Here is a 14,457-nt window from a genome sequence, read left to right as displayed (position 1 = left end):
ATATCAGGATACAGTGCCGGAACTCCCCTTCTCTAAAACCCAGAAAAACATACAGACCGACTGAATCACAGACACGCAGCATCATTCTGCTGGGTTACAGCCTGAATCTAAGTTCAGGGCTGCTGCCAATGATTGTCTCACTGTTGGTAATTGAAGTGAAAATCTTACATCAGTTTACTAGAGCGGCCAAGTACAGCAAAACTGATTAAAACAAAAAAAAAGACAGGCAACCATGTGTTTTAAGAAAGTGTACTTAAAGAAAGAATTGTTAGATCAGATTAATCATCCATTATCATTGCAGGGGGAAAACCAATTGCATTGATGTTAAGAGTCATTTGTAGCACTGGGCACATCGTTATGTTAAACTTTACCTTTAACTGATTCAGTTGAGTAAATACACAGATAGGTGATCTGCATTGATATGCAGAGCCGTGTGTTTGTGCATGAGTATATGGGACAGCTGATGAGGTAAAACATGGCGCTCCATTCCCAGTACTGCCACGCCTCAGAAAGCAGTGGGATTGGAATGACCAAAGGTTGGATCATATCAGCACCAGCAACACCAGCGTCTCAGGGCTTCAATAACTCTCAACCCTGATCAGTTCATTTGGATGTCCAGCAGTATTGTATAACAAAGGCTGCTCTCTAAAAACCGGTTCAAATTATGTGAATGTAATGTAAGTTTTACAGACAGACAGCAGCCGGTTTTTTGATCTACGAAGACTTTTGATTGGAAAACTGCCACAAACAAGTGTGGGAATCAGACCACAGACACAGACTGATTTTCCACAGTGTGTAAAAAAAAAGAAAAACAGCGGATTAAAATCAGATTTACTGGGAGGAAAGTGTTGAAGAACTGTCGTTCTGGACAAGTGAGCTGAGACTCTAGTAAACGAGGACAAGAGAGATGGTCATAAATTCAGAAGCTTTAACGTGTTCCCTCAGACAGGATTAAGGCTGTGTTACACAAACTGTGACCCAAACAGCGCAACAGAACATGCCAGGGTTATGGCCACACTGAAGTGTGAAAGCAAAAACACTGTTGGAAAGAATGCAAGTCCCAAAGAGGATCTCCCACCATCCTCTACACCCCCATCACACTAGAACAGATACCAAACCTGAGCAACTTGATGTTTATCTGTGGCATTTCCTTTAATGGGAAGGTTTCACCATCAGTTTCTGCCTTTCCAGGGTTTTTCTGACTTCCTGGCAGGTATAATGTCTAACGCTACGCTCAGACCGCAAGCAGCAAAAATGCACGTGCCGCTTCATTTTTGAAACTTGTTCAGATTTAGTTCTGACAGGGAGCTGAAGCATCTTTGGGGCTCTGGCTGCGCAGTGGGAAAGTGGGTTTAATGCACGTTGGATGGAGCTACCCTATACTTTCTTTGCCTGTAACCACGGCAGCTATATTTGCTGTGATCAGTTAGTTTTAATATGTTTTTAAGTGAGGAAGTCCTTCTGAAAACTTCATCTTTGCAGTTAGTTCTTCCAGGTTACCATCCTGCCTTCAAATATTTCGCTGTCAGAGCCGCTCAGACCCCTACATACCGGCGGTGCGCTGTTACTAGGAATCCCATTCAACAGCAGCCTATGGCCTGGTTGCCTGTTGGCGGCTTGCCGTGGCGGCTGGAAGGCGTTTTTCATGTACGTAATCTAAACTGCAGGCACCAAGATAATAATCATGAACATGTTTTGCCGGCAGATTTCAGCATCTTAAGTTAATGTAGGTGTTGATAAACTGTTTCATAGGAGTGATCATAGAGATCTGTATCATCAGTGCTGTGTCTCTCTATCCCTGCCAGCTCCCAGATAGACTTCTCTGATTGGTTTATGTGGCGTGTCGAGCAGCAACTCCAGCCATGTTGCTGTGTTTTCAGCACGCTCCGCGCGTCAGAAGCTCATGACACACTGCTTCAGCTGCTCAAAACGCACTGCGGGACGTTTTGCTGCACCTTGATGCGCATCAACCTCTGCCTCTGCTGCTTTAGGCGTGAACCTAGCATAACAGAGAAGCAGGATTTGGTTTCAGGCACATGATTATTTTGGGTTTAGCAGGAGCTGCATTAGGAAGCAAGAAAAATGAAGCAGACAAGAACAGAGTTACAGCTGCATAATCAGTGCCTGAAAAGCCAAAGTTTTCTTGCTGGCTGCAATAAACAACATCCATGTACATTTTCCTAATCATGGAGAACAGGGTCGCAGGACTTTATTTTATTTTCAATGGCCATTTATGCCATGTTGCCAAAGACAATTGTAGTTGATGAGAATCACTTCACGAGGGACTCTTAAAAATGCCGACATCAAATGAGAGGATTTACCAAAAGACCTTGACTGAAGGACAGTGCTGCCCCTACTGTTTGTTTTGAATCTCCAAATGACAGACATGTTCTTAATGATTGGTTGTACACATGTACATAATTAGTCACTTAGCACAAGCTGCCACAAACAACAGGCTACTTACTCAGCATTCAGAAACGTCTGCTGCTTCCCAGCTGGTTGTCCAGTTGGTTCCACTTCTTCAGTTTGTGGGTGTGGTTACACGTTGGGCATTTACAGCCAATTCAAAGTGTATAAAGTACAAGTAAAAAGTGTAGTTGCCTAAATCAGCTACAGCCTATATAAGCTCATTTTGAAAATAACCCAACATAGATAGCTAGAGGAGCTAGATATTCTTTAAGAAGGATTCTGCGCCAAAAAAATGATTTAATAAACATGTTCTGTATAGGTCATAGATCTATCCTTAAAAGTTTCGAAGGAGGCATAATAGGTCCCCTTCAAAATATTCACCAATGATGCCAAGGCATTCTAGATTTTCCTAGCAATCTGAATGCAGAGCACATGTTGTCATGACATATGCTGGCTTTTGATGGTACTCAGACAGAAATAAAACCTCTTTCCATTTCAACTGGATAAGGTTAAAAAATGCATTAAAATATCAAAATTAACTTTTATGAAGACATATTTTATGTGTGTTTTCAAGTATATTACATGAACTTTATCCTTTTAGTATTGTTTGTGCTATGTTCTTACATTGGCTGTTGGACCACATAGATTTGCCAATAAGAGTTTGATTTTAAATGAACTTGTCTTTGTGTTCTCACTGTGAATTACTGAATACCTAGGTACATCACCAACATAGCCAAAAACTTCTGTTTTTTCGCCACAACACTGGAAAAAACAGTAGACACAGAACAAACTTTCAAATGTCTATCTATTTAATTTTCTTGGAAGTGTTTTTATGGTCGAAACAGCAGATTTCACAGCATGATGTGCAGCATTTAACTTCAGAGGAAGTGACAGTGGGAGTCACATTTGAAACGTACGTCTGTAAGGGAAAGATAATCTTGCAATAAGGAAAAGAAAATCACCAAAATATTATATGAAACACTTTTTTCTTGGTCTTTAAATGGGAAAAAGGCACATTTAAGTTGGCACTCACCTCACAGAATAAAATATGTCCTCTTAATTTTCTAATAAAATCAAGCAGCACTTATGGAGAATGCTTAGAATAAAACACCCACAATAAACTTCAGGTCCTGACAGTGCAGGTCTGCAACCAGACCCCTCTCAAGGAGTCACATTTCGCAACACGGAGACAGCTTATGATAATTCATTGTATTTATGAGACTTAAATAAGCTTAACTACAACAGATGAGCTTTATTTTTACAAACATCTAAAAAGGATCACCTGATAGCACCTCTATAATAAAAAAAAATGAGTTTCACTTATTTTACTCTGACCAGCCTAATGGGTAAAGACGTATACAATCTTTATTAGTTTAAGTGCAAGTGTGCTTTCTAACCACAGGATCTTCTCTGAACACTTTATTAATAATTATTACACAGGCTGAAAATAACTAAATGGACCCTATAAATAACAGAATCAGGTCAGCTCTTAGTTTAGTTTTAGAACATGAGCCATATTTTCATATTTGAAACAAATCTTGTTTTTTACAATAATGGAAGTCATGTATTTACATCAATATGCTTAGAGATCCAGAATGAACTGATTCACCTCGTGCTTTTTAATTGACTGAACTGTGTTATTCTCTGGATATAGCCTTCTCTCATCCTTGCAGAAATGCAAAAACCCGCATAACTGATTCAGAGTATGAAATCATGTGATGATCCAACACAATCAGACCAAAGAAAATAAATACATCACATCTCTCCAAGGCAGCAGGGTGTGATCGCAATACTTCAGCACTGAAATATTCAGCTTCAAACAGCTGGCTGATCCTCGGAGGCTGTAAAGCTGAGGCATGACAGAGAAAAAAAGCCCCAACCAAATATTTAGCCATCTTTATGCCCAAGCTCTGCATTTCTACAAGGTTATCTTATCTACAGTCATCTGTCATGTCTAATATCTGTTATATTTCATAGTTAAACATGGGATGGCCAATATCACAAATAACTACTGTTTTTCTGAAACAGAATGATCTCAAGAGAAGACACAGATTGAAACTGGATCAAACCTCCTTGGATAGGAGCAGGTGTGCAGCAAGCTGCTAACTTTCCATAGGAAGTCATCAGCCAATAGATTATTTAAAGAACTGGGAAAATGCATTTTGTTCTTCTACAATCTCCAGAATTAAAATCTGCCCCGTCTTTCCTCTCCTCCCACCTAAGCATAGGTCCCTTAAAACTTAATAGGCTTAATAAAAATATCTGGACATGGCTTTTTTCATATAACATAATCCTCCTGTTAGGATGGCTGCAACCTTTCCAGCTGTAAACCTGATCACAGATTCGAATTAAGCACGCTAAGGGTGTATTTACATCAAATAAGTCCTTTGGTCCATTTGTTTGTTCCGGGCCAAAAGCTGACTTTTGTTATGTTTTTGGCCCAGTTTGTATTCAAAATGTACATTTTTTTAAGTGGACTAAACTCTCAGCAAAGCCACACATGTAGCAATTATTTCTCCAATTGGTCAGAAATGACTACAGAGGACAGAGAACAGACTCTGAAATGGAGGAAAATTAATGGGATTCCTGCATGCATCACCTCTGCTTAGCAATTATGTTATTACAGCTGCAAAAGCACTGCGAGTGTCTATAGCAGCTCAGGCTATGTAGAGTTTAAATTTTGAGACATTTCGGAGAATGCGTTGTTTAAGCCAAGGGAGATCCATGGCTTGCTGGTAGTCATGTTGCTAAGCAACAGACAGCAAAACATGTATAATTTGAACATTATGTTTACCACTACACAGGCTAAGTCCAAAGATTCGTATTGTTTCTGCTAATGGGTCTGATACCTGTGTATTTATACCTGGAGCACCAAAGTCCATTTGGAAGAGGATGAGACCACCTCACAAAATGGGCCTTGTTTTGTTCGGAGAAGAGTTAGCTGGTCTTTATTCATACTTGTACAAAAGGAGTAGAAAAAAGGGAGAAAAAAGCTCTGATCCGTTCAAAGCGGACTAATTGAATACCTCCCCCAAGATCATCAAGTACAGTCCGTCATTGATTAGCACCTACATCACATCGACTTTTTACTTCAGCTCGCACTAATCTGCTCTTCACCTCAGTGACTAACAGCTTAAACGCTGTTTACAAGTTTAGATAATCTAGTCGATAAATTCTTGTTTAGATAAGATTCGGCTCACATATTTTTTTAAAATCATTTCAATAAGAGATAAAGTTTGTAGTTTAAATGTGGCTAATTTACCATTTACCCAATTGCACTCTTAACCTCTTTATCCCCAGCTCATTTTGGGGAATTCTCACCTATTTTGCATACCCAAATGGAAAAGCAAACAACTTAGGAACTGGAAGCCCAAATTACATGAGTGATACATTATTTGAAAGCTAACACCTTTTAGTTTCTGAATATATACATGAAAATTGGGTGAGTAAAACACCAAAGCTGCATCAGTTTAAACATCACTCAAAGGCTTTTTTTTATTTTCAAAATAATAGGTCTTTTTTGAACAGCAGTTATAAAAGAGATGCTTGCTTGTTGTGGCTGATTTGTCATGTTTACATCTTTACATGCTGCTAGGTCTGTGTTAATTGTGCTTTGGTGCTCGCTGTGTCCATAAAATGAACGAGGAGGTTGAATTGTGGAGAATCTAAGCTTTCCAACGATGTCTAACATGTCTATATTGGTAAACATTTTACCAGTGTAATTTTCATGCATTCTGAGTTATTATATTTAAACGCTTTAAAATGGCGACCCGGTTTGGTTTTGAGAGGCTGGCGTGTTAAAGGTGTCTGTTTGAAAAACATCTCACTGCTACTTAGGAAAAATAGCTACAGAAGAGGAGTAGCTCCATCTTTCATCTACATCCAATTAGTTCCTCTAATCTGAGGTGAAGTCATGAGGTCAGGTAATCCAGAGGGAAACCTAGTCATCCTTTTCTCAGAGGGATTCTCAGGATTGTTATGGGGGATTCCAATAAGTTCCTGGTCAGAGGGAAGATAACGTCTTCTAGCCTAATTTGGTTGAGCTAAATTTCTTTGCTCACACTGTGGCGTAGCTACTTATCTTCCAAAGGGATATGACCAAACCAGCTCAGTGGACTCCACACCACAACCCCTTACTCCACAGAGACTACCCAATTTAGGGGAATAAACGCCTGGATTGCAAGGCAAGCCGGTTCTCTTGAGTTTAGGTAGGAGAAGTGGGAGATTATGTCAAGAACCCTGGAAAAGGGATGGCCAGCCATGTCCCATTATGGACCCAAAAGCAGGAGACTGAAGGAGGACAGGGTCAGATCAGCAAAACGCACACCAAAGAGAGAGAGACCATCAATGAAAGCACCTTTTTAAAAACCACTTACAAACCTCTGTAGTCGCCAAATAAATGTTTTTTGGTCTTACTAGACTCATGTCTTTCACCTAGGCTGCACTCTACTCAAGAATAACATGATTTGACTGCTCCAGACACAAAAATCGTCCTCCGTCTTTATTAACCATCAGTCAGGGTCTAGACGGAGAGCTTCAAATTCAGAGCAAGGCTTTTAGAAACTGTTTTTTTTTTTTCCTCACACCAGAGATAAATCTCAACAGCCAGTCCACTTCCTTAAACATTTTGCAATCACTCATGACCAAGATGCTCATCCACATGTACAGTACAAGCGACATGTGAAGCAGGGTATCCCATTCTGATGTCGATTTTATTGGATAGCCTAGTGTTACAGTCTATCCCTGGTACGGCTATGGCTGCCTAAGGCCAAATACAGTAAGATTAATTTTGATTTTTAGCATATTTCTGAAGGTCAAGTCATTTATATGGTAATTTTAGAAAACACATGCAGCATAAAAAAACATCAAAAGCTGAGAAAAGATCTACTGGGATGTCTCAACATTACACATACATTTAATCATTATTTACAAAGAAAGAAGCTCCACCTCTCCCCCCTTTAATCAGTAGTAGGGCCTCTAATTGGTCATTGTACCCGATTCAGGTTTAGTGAAATGAAACATCGCTTCAAAGCTGAATCATACCAATTATTTCCAGCTTACACCCTTACTTTTCTATCTGCTTTCACATCCGTGGGGTGGATTTAATACTTCAAGATGGAAAAATCAATCCAGGATCAAAGCTTTCCTCTGGACCGACCCACTCCAGTGGTTTCGTGGGGGAAAAAAATAAAGCAGGCATATAGTTTGGTGCTGGGGTTGGTCTAGACGCCGTGCTGCTCAGCAGCCTTCCAGGCAGACAGTCTATGCATTATTCAGCTGCTGGCTGCTTTTTGCTGCTCCGCAGCCAATCTTATTATTTATGTTGGTCTGTGAGTGAGCAGAGCAGAGGGAATTATCAATGATAATTAGAGTTTTATGTCAGTAGCAGTTTCATAAATGAGTCTGCACTTAGAAATAATAACGCTTTAAAAACTAACAATCTTTAACTTGGATGCAAATGTGAAAACAAGCCAATAATAAAATCAAACAGATACTGCAGCGGTCCGTAAATGAACATCTGAACATGCAGTGAAATATGTGCCTGTTCACCATTTTCCCGGCTCTTCCTTGGCTCTTGAGGGAAATCACAAGACTGGAAACAGATGATAAAACAACCAGTCTCCTTTCGATCAGCAGTAACAAACCTGCCTTCCAGCACCTTGACAGATTAGGAGATTATAAATAACAAGAGCTGAACGAAAGTCTTCTAGTTGGCTTGTCCCGTGTAATAAGTAGCTCCTTATGGTCAGTCAGTCCTAACAAACTGTCTGGGTGTTTGAAATATCTTCAATGACAGGTGAGACGGAGCCAAAACATACCGAGTGATAACACATACATGCTTTGACAACGGTCTGCTGTTTCCTGGAGAAACCAAGTCACAGCAGCAGGAGCCAAATGGGTCATTAACCCCTCCCTGCCTTCTTTCACCCTCCTTCATGCTGCTGAGGTGTCAGGGCGACAACTGTGAGGCCTCATGCTTCACATGGGACAATAAAACACTCCTTTCACCACACCCAGATATCCATCCATCAACTACCATAGAAAGGCTGCATGGGGAAAAGTATGTCCCATGATTCAATAATCTATCAAAGCAGATATTATGATTTTATCATTGTCTTGAGGAGTTATGGTGCAAGTTTGGATTTAACTCCTTTATAGCCTCTTAAACCTACTCAGTTCAACATAGGATGCTCCTGACATGCAGTCTGCTACTGGCCTGTACATATGTGCAGGTTTCTCTGAGGTCTGAATTTCCAACTGATCCTTTTTAAAGGGTTCTAACATATTTGTTTACTTCAAAAACTAAATTCAACAACCACTGAGGATAAAAGTAAAGACGCTTTGCATGTTTTAAAGTCTAAAAACTCAAATTAACAATTATTCCATTACTATTAGAAGACAATTTGGGATGGAAATATACCTAGAATGTTCCAACCCAAGTATGAGTTCAAGTATTGACAGGCTAGTACTTGGCTATAGCAAGTCCAATCCATTTTCTGCCACGCTTATCCCTGCTGGGGGCGCAAGGGGTGCAGGTAAACCCTGGCAGGTAAACCCTGGACAGGTCGCCAGTCTATCACAGGACAACAGGGACAAACATTCATGCACACAATCACACTTAAGGAGAATTTAAAGAAGCCAGTTAACCTAACAGTCATGGTTTTGGGGATGAAGACAGAGTACCCGGAGAAAACCGAGTCAAAGGGAGAACATGCAAACCCTGGGCCAGGAATACAACCCAGAACCTTCTTGCTGCAAGGCAGCAGTGCTACCCACTGATATACTGTGGAGCCCTAGCAAGTACCAATCAAATACAAAACAAGAACTTTGTTAAAATGAGAAGTTGGATCATTTTCTCGGGTATGTTAAGCAGAAAAAAATGGACTGCTTTCTACTTTGAATTCGGTACAGTTGAGATGTAATTTTTTGTTTTTTATAGGTTTATTTCGACTCCTCTTGAGAGAGAAAAAATCTCTGAACATAATAATGGGGTAATCTGCAATGACCTTACTTTGCACTAGAAAGTTGGAAAGTTAATTGTATCTGCAATATAATTACAATTTAACAAAACTCAACTTTCCCACACAGAGGAACTCAGTTTTGATCACACTACATTTAAGAGCAGTAAGACTCTCCCTTCTGACCTTTAAGTGGCGGTAATACATTAAAGGTGGGTTTTCCTTCACACTAAAGGAAAGAGAGTTTCAGTCAGCAATCAGATCCATGTATGCAAGTAAATGTTAGCATTTTCCACACAATAGTAAGAGTCCTGTGACAATGTAGTCAGGAAAACACGTCTTCAGGGTTGAGTAAATCATCTACATGCTTGTGGTCAGAGCAAAGGAAAATTAGAATCATTATCGCATATATAATATAAATGTTTATTTTTTGCAAAACATATAGCCCCATTTTGAACTGGACTTTCAAGAATGTTCTGAGTAGCGTAGCTCCGCTTACGAACAAGTCTGGGAATCAATCACAGGTGAGCTCCTTGCTTTTTCTGTCACTTTTGTTCACTTAAATCGTCCAACCACTAACATGGGGCCATAACAGTCTGGCAGCTAAAAGTCTCTCTGTAATAGGTGTAGATGCTGCTACCACTACTTATTCCTGCTACAATTACCAATACAAATGCTCCTTCTGGTTTGCCCTCCTTTTATGTTGGATTGTATATACGCACTTAATAACACAGTTCAGTCTTTGTTCTTTGAATCATCGACCACACATTTGCTAGCAAATTCAAGGGATTAACCAGTGTTGACCTTTAGCAATAAACAATTTTAAACTGAATATTTAGACTCTTAAACACAGACAACTTCTCATAGAGATACAGCTTGTTCTATCTTAGTTTAATCTATGAAAAAAATACCAGAAAATACAATGTTTGCATCAGCAAAAGATGCAAGCTGACAATGGCATAAAGTATTAGGTCCTATGCGAGGTCTTTATTTAAATTTTTAAGAGTCAAATCTAAAGGACAGGCTTCAAAAAGAAAACTTTCGTAAATGTCCAGACTCTTCTTCATCAGGACCCTTTAAGAGAAAATATCATGTATGCAAAGAAATGATGGATTAACAAAGCCTAAACACCTAATGACTAATTATGATGCATGCGTACTGATATTAAGGAGCACGCTGGTACAATCAAAGACACCAGTCAATTATATGGATGCTTTACCAGGTAAATACCCAATTTAAGACAAAGGCACCATTCCTTGAAGTTGCTCAAATCCTAATCCAGAACAGTTGAGACGAATTGTCTGCCTCAGCGAGCATTAACTCAGAAACCCTAACAGAAAATGTGTCAGCTGACTAGAAGCTGGTGCTGACTCTAAAGAGTCAAGAAGCAGCACTAAGGGCAGATCTAGCTTGTGAATCTAATTTAAAGAATGCCAAACGTGTCCTGGTTTCTTTCCAATCAATGCAATGTAGCAGATGTCTGTGCAGCAGAGTGGCCAAACCCACAAAATTAACTTGCATGGATGCGAAGATGTACTGGGATTTCTGCTGAGCCATGTGGAAAAAGCACAGTGCTGCACGAACCCTAGACAACCAGAAACTGCTTCTTCTCTACAGTCAAAGACACAGCAGGCAGTGCAAAGCACAATGAGGTCACTGTAAAGTCAACACGCTGCCTTCACAGGAATGTTTGATTACATTTTAACCAGATATCTTACCAGATACACAGTACTTTGCCAAGGCCTGCAGTCTGTTGAGATTTTATACCTACAATCTTTAATGCATTTTACTGTGAGTTAACATCATAGAGAGACACATAATAGGGAAGATCAGAAAAGGTGAAAGATGGGTGGCTTTAAAGGTTTTTAATTACAATTATTATCATTATTTAATTGCCCTTTGAGACTAATGCATTTTTTTTCGTTGTCTTTTTTATGTTAGGGTGGAAGAAAAAAGTAACATTGGTCTAAAAAAAGGAATAATCATAATAACGGACAGCACATATCAGGGATCAGTTAGACTGATGCCAAAATAATCGTTATTGGCATCGGTCATAAAACAAAATCATTGGTTGATTTCTAGTGGGATCTGTTCCATTAAACTTAGGGAAACTTTTTCATTTCAAATACGATACCAATATTGACCTGACACGATATAAGCATGAAGCCTGCATAATTTTAAAACTCATTCGTAACCTGGAATTTTAGAAAAAGGCTCAAACAAGTGACACCACTCAAACGGAGATTCATCAACAATAATTGGTATGAGAACAACTGAATCATTCAGACGCAGTGTTTCTATCAGCTTTTTTTATACAGGAATTTTTATATTTAGGCAGATGTGATCTAAAATTTGTTTTTGGCTAATCTCAGACCCATTTCAGATATTTACAGGATCAGATCATCCCTACATTAGACATAATTTAAAAAATCAGCATCATGAAAACCCAGGGAAACAATGTCATGAGCTTGTAAAATGCCATGGAACACTATAAACCAATGGAACACAGAAATTTTAAGGAAAAATTGCAGAAATAGAAAACATGACAGTCTGCATATTTAGACAGGCAAGGCAAAGAGGGAATTAACCAGAGAGGCAGTTAGGAGGCTCAAGGTAACTCTGCTGAAATCCACGGTTTACTAAGAAAATCTGTCATGCTCTCTACAAATAGAAAAGAGGAAGGAACCCAACAAAGATGCTGAGATGAGGCCAAAAACTGAATGTTTTGCCTTCATAAAACAAACTATTGTAAAGCTCCTCAGGGGTGGCAGTATCATGATATGGGAATAGTTTTGTTCAGATGTGACAGGGAAGCTGGTTAGTTTTCTTTTAGTTTTTTTTTTTCACCTTGAAGCAGGACAAATGGTCTAACACTGGATCTTTAACAGAACGGATTGGAGTAAAGCAGTAAATAATAATTTAACTTTATTGATCGCAGATTGGAGATTTTTCCTCTGCATTCAACCCATCCCCTTGAGCAGCAGTGGGCTGCCATCATGCAGTGCAGTGTGGGGTTAATGGTCTTTGCTCAAGGACATAGAGTGGCCGTTTGTGGGAGTGGGGATCAAACTCATAACCTCAGGATTCCAAGCTCTATGCCCTGACCACTAGGCCACCACTCTGCAAATGTGTTAACATTGTGATCATGTAAACATAGGGAGACTCACACACACACACCAAAAAAAAAATCAGCAGTATAGATCTGGCATCGGTATGACTTTTGTTAAACTAATCGATATCAGACTTTTATAAAAAACTGTATCAATCTATAGTCCAGAACAATTAAATTATGACAAAATGTTAAAGTTGCTTTTTACAGACTCATCCATTGTTAGTTTGAAGAATGGACAACAATGCCAGTTTCTAGATGTGCAAAGCAGGTACAGACATGCCTCAAAACACTTAGAGCTGTTGTCACAGTAAAAGCTGCAACATAATGACTCAGGACTAACTACTAATGCATGTCACATAATTCAGATTTTCCTTTTTTTCTGAAAAAAAAAAACAACTATATACTTTATCACTGCCTTTTCATAATCATCCGCATAAAACAGCCCGTAATGTAACCTGCATTGCACTTGCAATGTATAGGTAAATTCATATCTTATTTTTTAAACACACACTGCATACTTATGAGTAATTTCAACCCCCCAAAAATGTAATTAAACATGTTTCCTTTTTGTATTTGATTTCAGGATTACATTAACACAATCCCAGGGTCTAATTTGTGTTGTTAGGGTCAAACAGAAGACAGCTATGCAGTGAGAAAGTGAAGAGTTCATTCATTCATTCATTCATGCTTTCAGCTGCACAGTTAAACTCACTCAGCCAAGTGGAGATCTGGGAGGTAGCCGGTAAAATAAAATAAATAATCACACCACCCACGCCTCCTGCTAAAACCTCACCGTTCCAGACTAAAAGTCCACACTAAGTGCATGTCCATCACCCAGCATGGGACTGTGCGTGTAGAAAATGAACACAAAGGCAATGTTGTGCTCCTAGTCCACTACAGTAAGCACTAACCCTCTGATTATCAGGGAAATTAGCCTCTTAGATCAAAGCGCACCGCCGCGCCTGCTGAATCCGCACCAACGGCTGGAAAAATAGTAAAAAAATACTCACCACTTGGTCTGTCAGCAAATGTAAATCCCGAAATTATTTTGTGGTAATTTTCCGTCAGTGTGTCACACCGTCTCATATATCCACCAAACTCTGTCTCTCCCTGTCGGCTCAGACTTGCTCCGCTCCGCCGCCCTCCTGGCTGCTCCTTTTTAACCAGAGAACTTGACGAGCCCAGGCTATTGTTAGCGGAGCCTGCTGCAAAGAAAGGCCCGCCTTCGGTGACGTGATTCCAAGAATATAATTGGTCATCCGGGGGTCTTCCACGCTTATCATTGGCTGAGAGAAACGTCATTTCAAAAATCGAGGCGGGTCCAAATTTGCCGGTAAAGATTCAGCGATGGTACGTTCAAAGACAATGACGATATCTCCAAAATGTTGCGTTGCGTTCAGGTGCAACCTTTTACCTTACCTGTGGATCTTGAAATATTTTAGACTTTATAAATATCTTTGACTTTAATTAGCTACAAAAGGGTTTTTTTCCTTAAAAAATCACAAGGGAAAGTACATTTAAATTTATAAAAGCTTCATTTATATCAGTTCTCAATTCACTAAGCAAGCCAAAACATAGAGTACAGAGACTGTTTTATTCATAATGATGCTGAGTTATCGCTTATACAGCTTAAGAAAGTGTAACAATTTATATTACACGGTTATACATAAAGAACAGACATTTTAATATAGGAATTAGGATTGTTGATAAGTAGCCTACTAGTAACTCTTTCTAAAATGTTGTTTTTAAAAGGTACATTTGATTTTATTATTGGGCCTCATTGGAGCGCTATTCTAATTTGAATATGTCACAGTTTAGACATTTCTTACCACAAATTGTTATTTGTAATTGTACCGTGTACCTGAAATGCTGAATTTATGTTTCGTAGTAACATAATAGACTTTTAAGAATTTTAGACTTTTGAAGGAAAATGTAAATTAGAACTTACACTTACAATAGACAAAGAAAATATTAAAA

General features: G+C 39.2%; 1 protein-coding gene across 2 annotated transcripts in view; it reads right to left on the bottom strand.

Annotated features, from left to right (window-relative positions):
- pak1 (p21 protein (Cdc42/Rac)-activated kinase 1) overlaps positions 1 to 13,660 on the bottom strand; it is a 74,314-nt gene extending 60,654 nt beyond the window's left edge. For both annotated transcript variants that reach the window (XM_038288484.1, XM_038288485.1), the window contains exon 1: positions 13,491 to 13,660. The gene's annotated coding sequence lies outside the window, so the exon portion shown is untranslated. The remainder of the gene's footprint in view (positions 1 to 13,490) is intronic.
- Positions 13,661 to 14,457: the final 797 nt, after the last annotated feature.

Source organism: Cyprinodon tularosa, unplaced genomic scaffold (genome assembly GCF_016077235.1).
Source record: "Cyprinodon tularosa strain WSP-4 unplaced genomic scaffold, ASM1607723v1 ctg257, whole genome shotgun sequence".
NCBI classification, from domain to species: Eukaryota; Metazoa; Chordata; class Actinopteri; order Cyprinodontiformes; family Cyprinodontidae; genus Cyprinodon; species Cyprinodon tularosa.
Note: the sequence above shows the minus strand (reverse complement) of the source record. Positions and strands in the feature narration are given on the sequence as shown.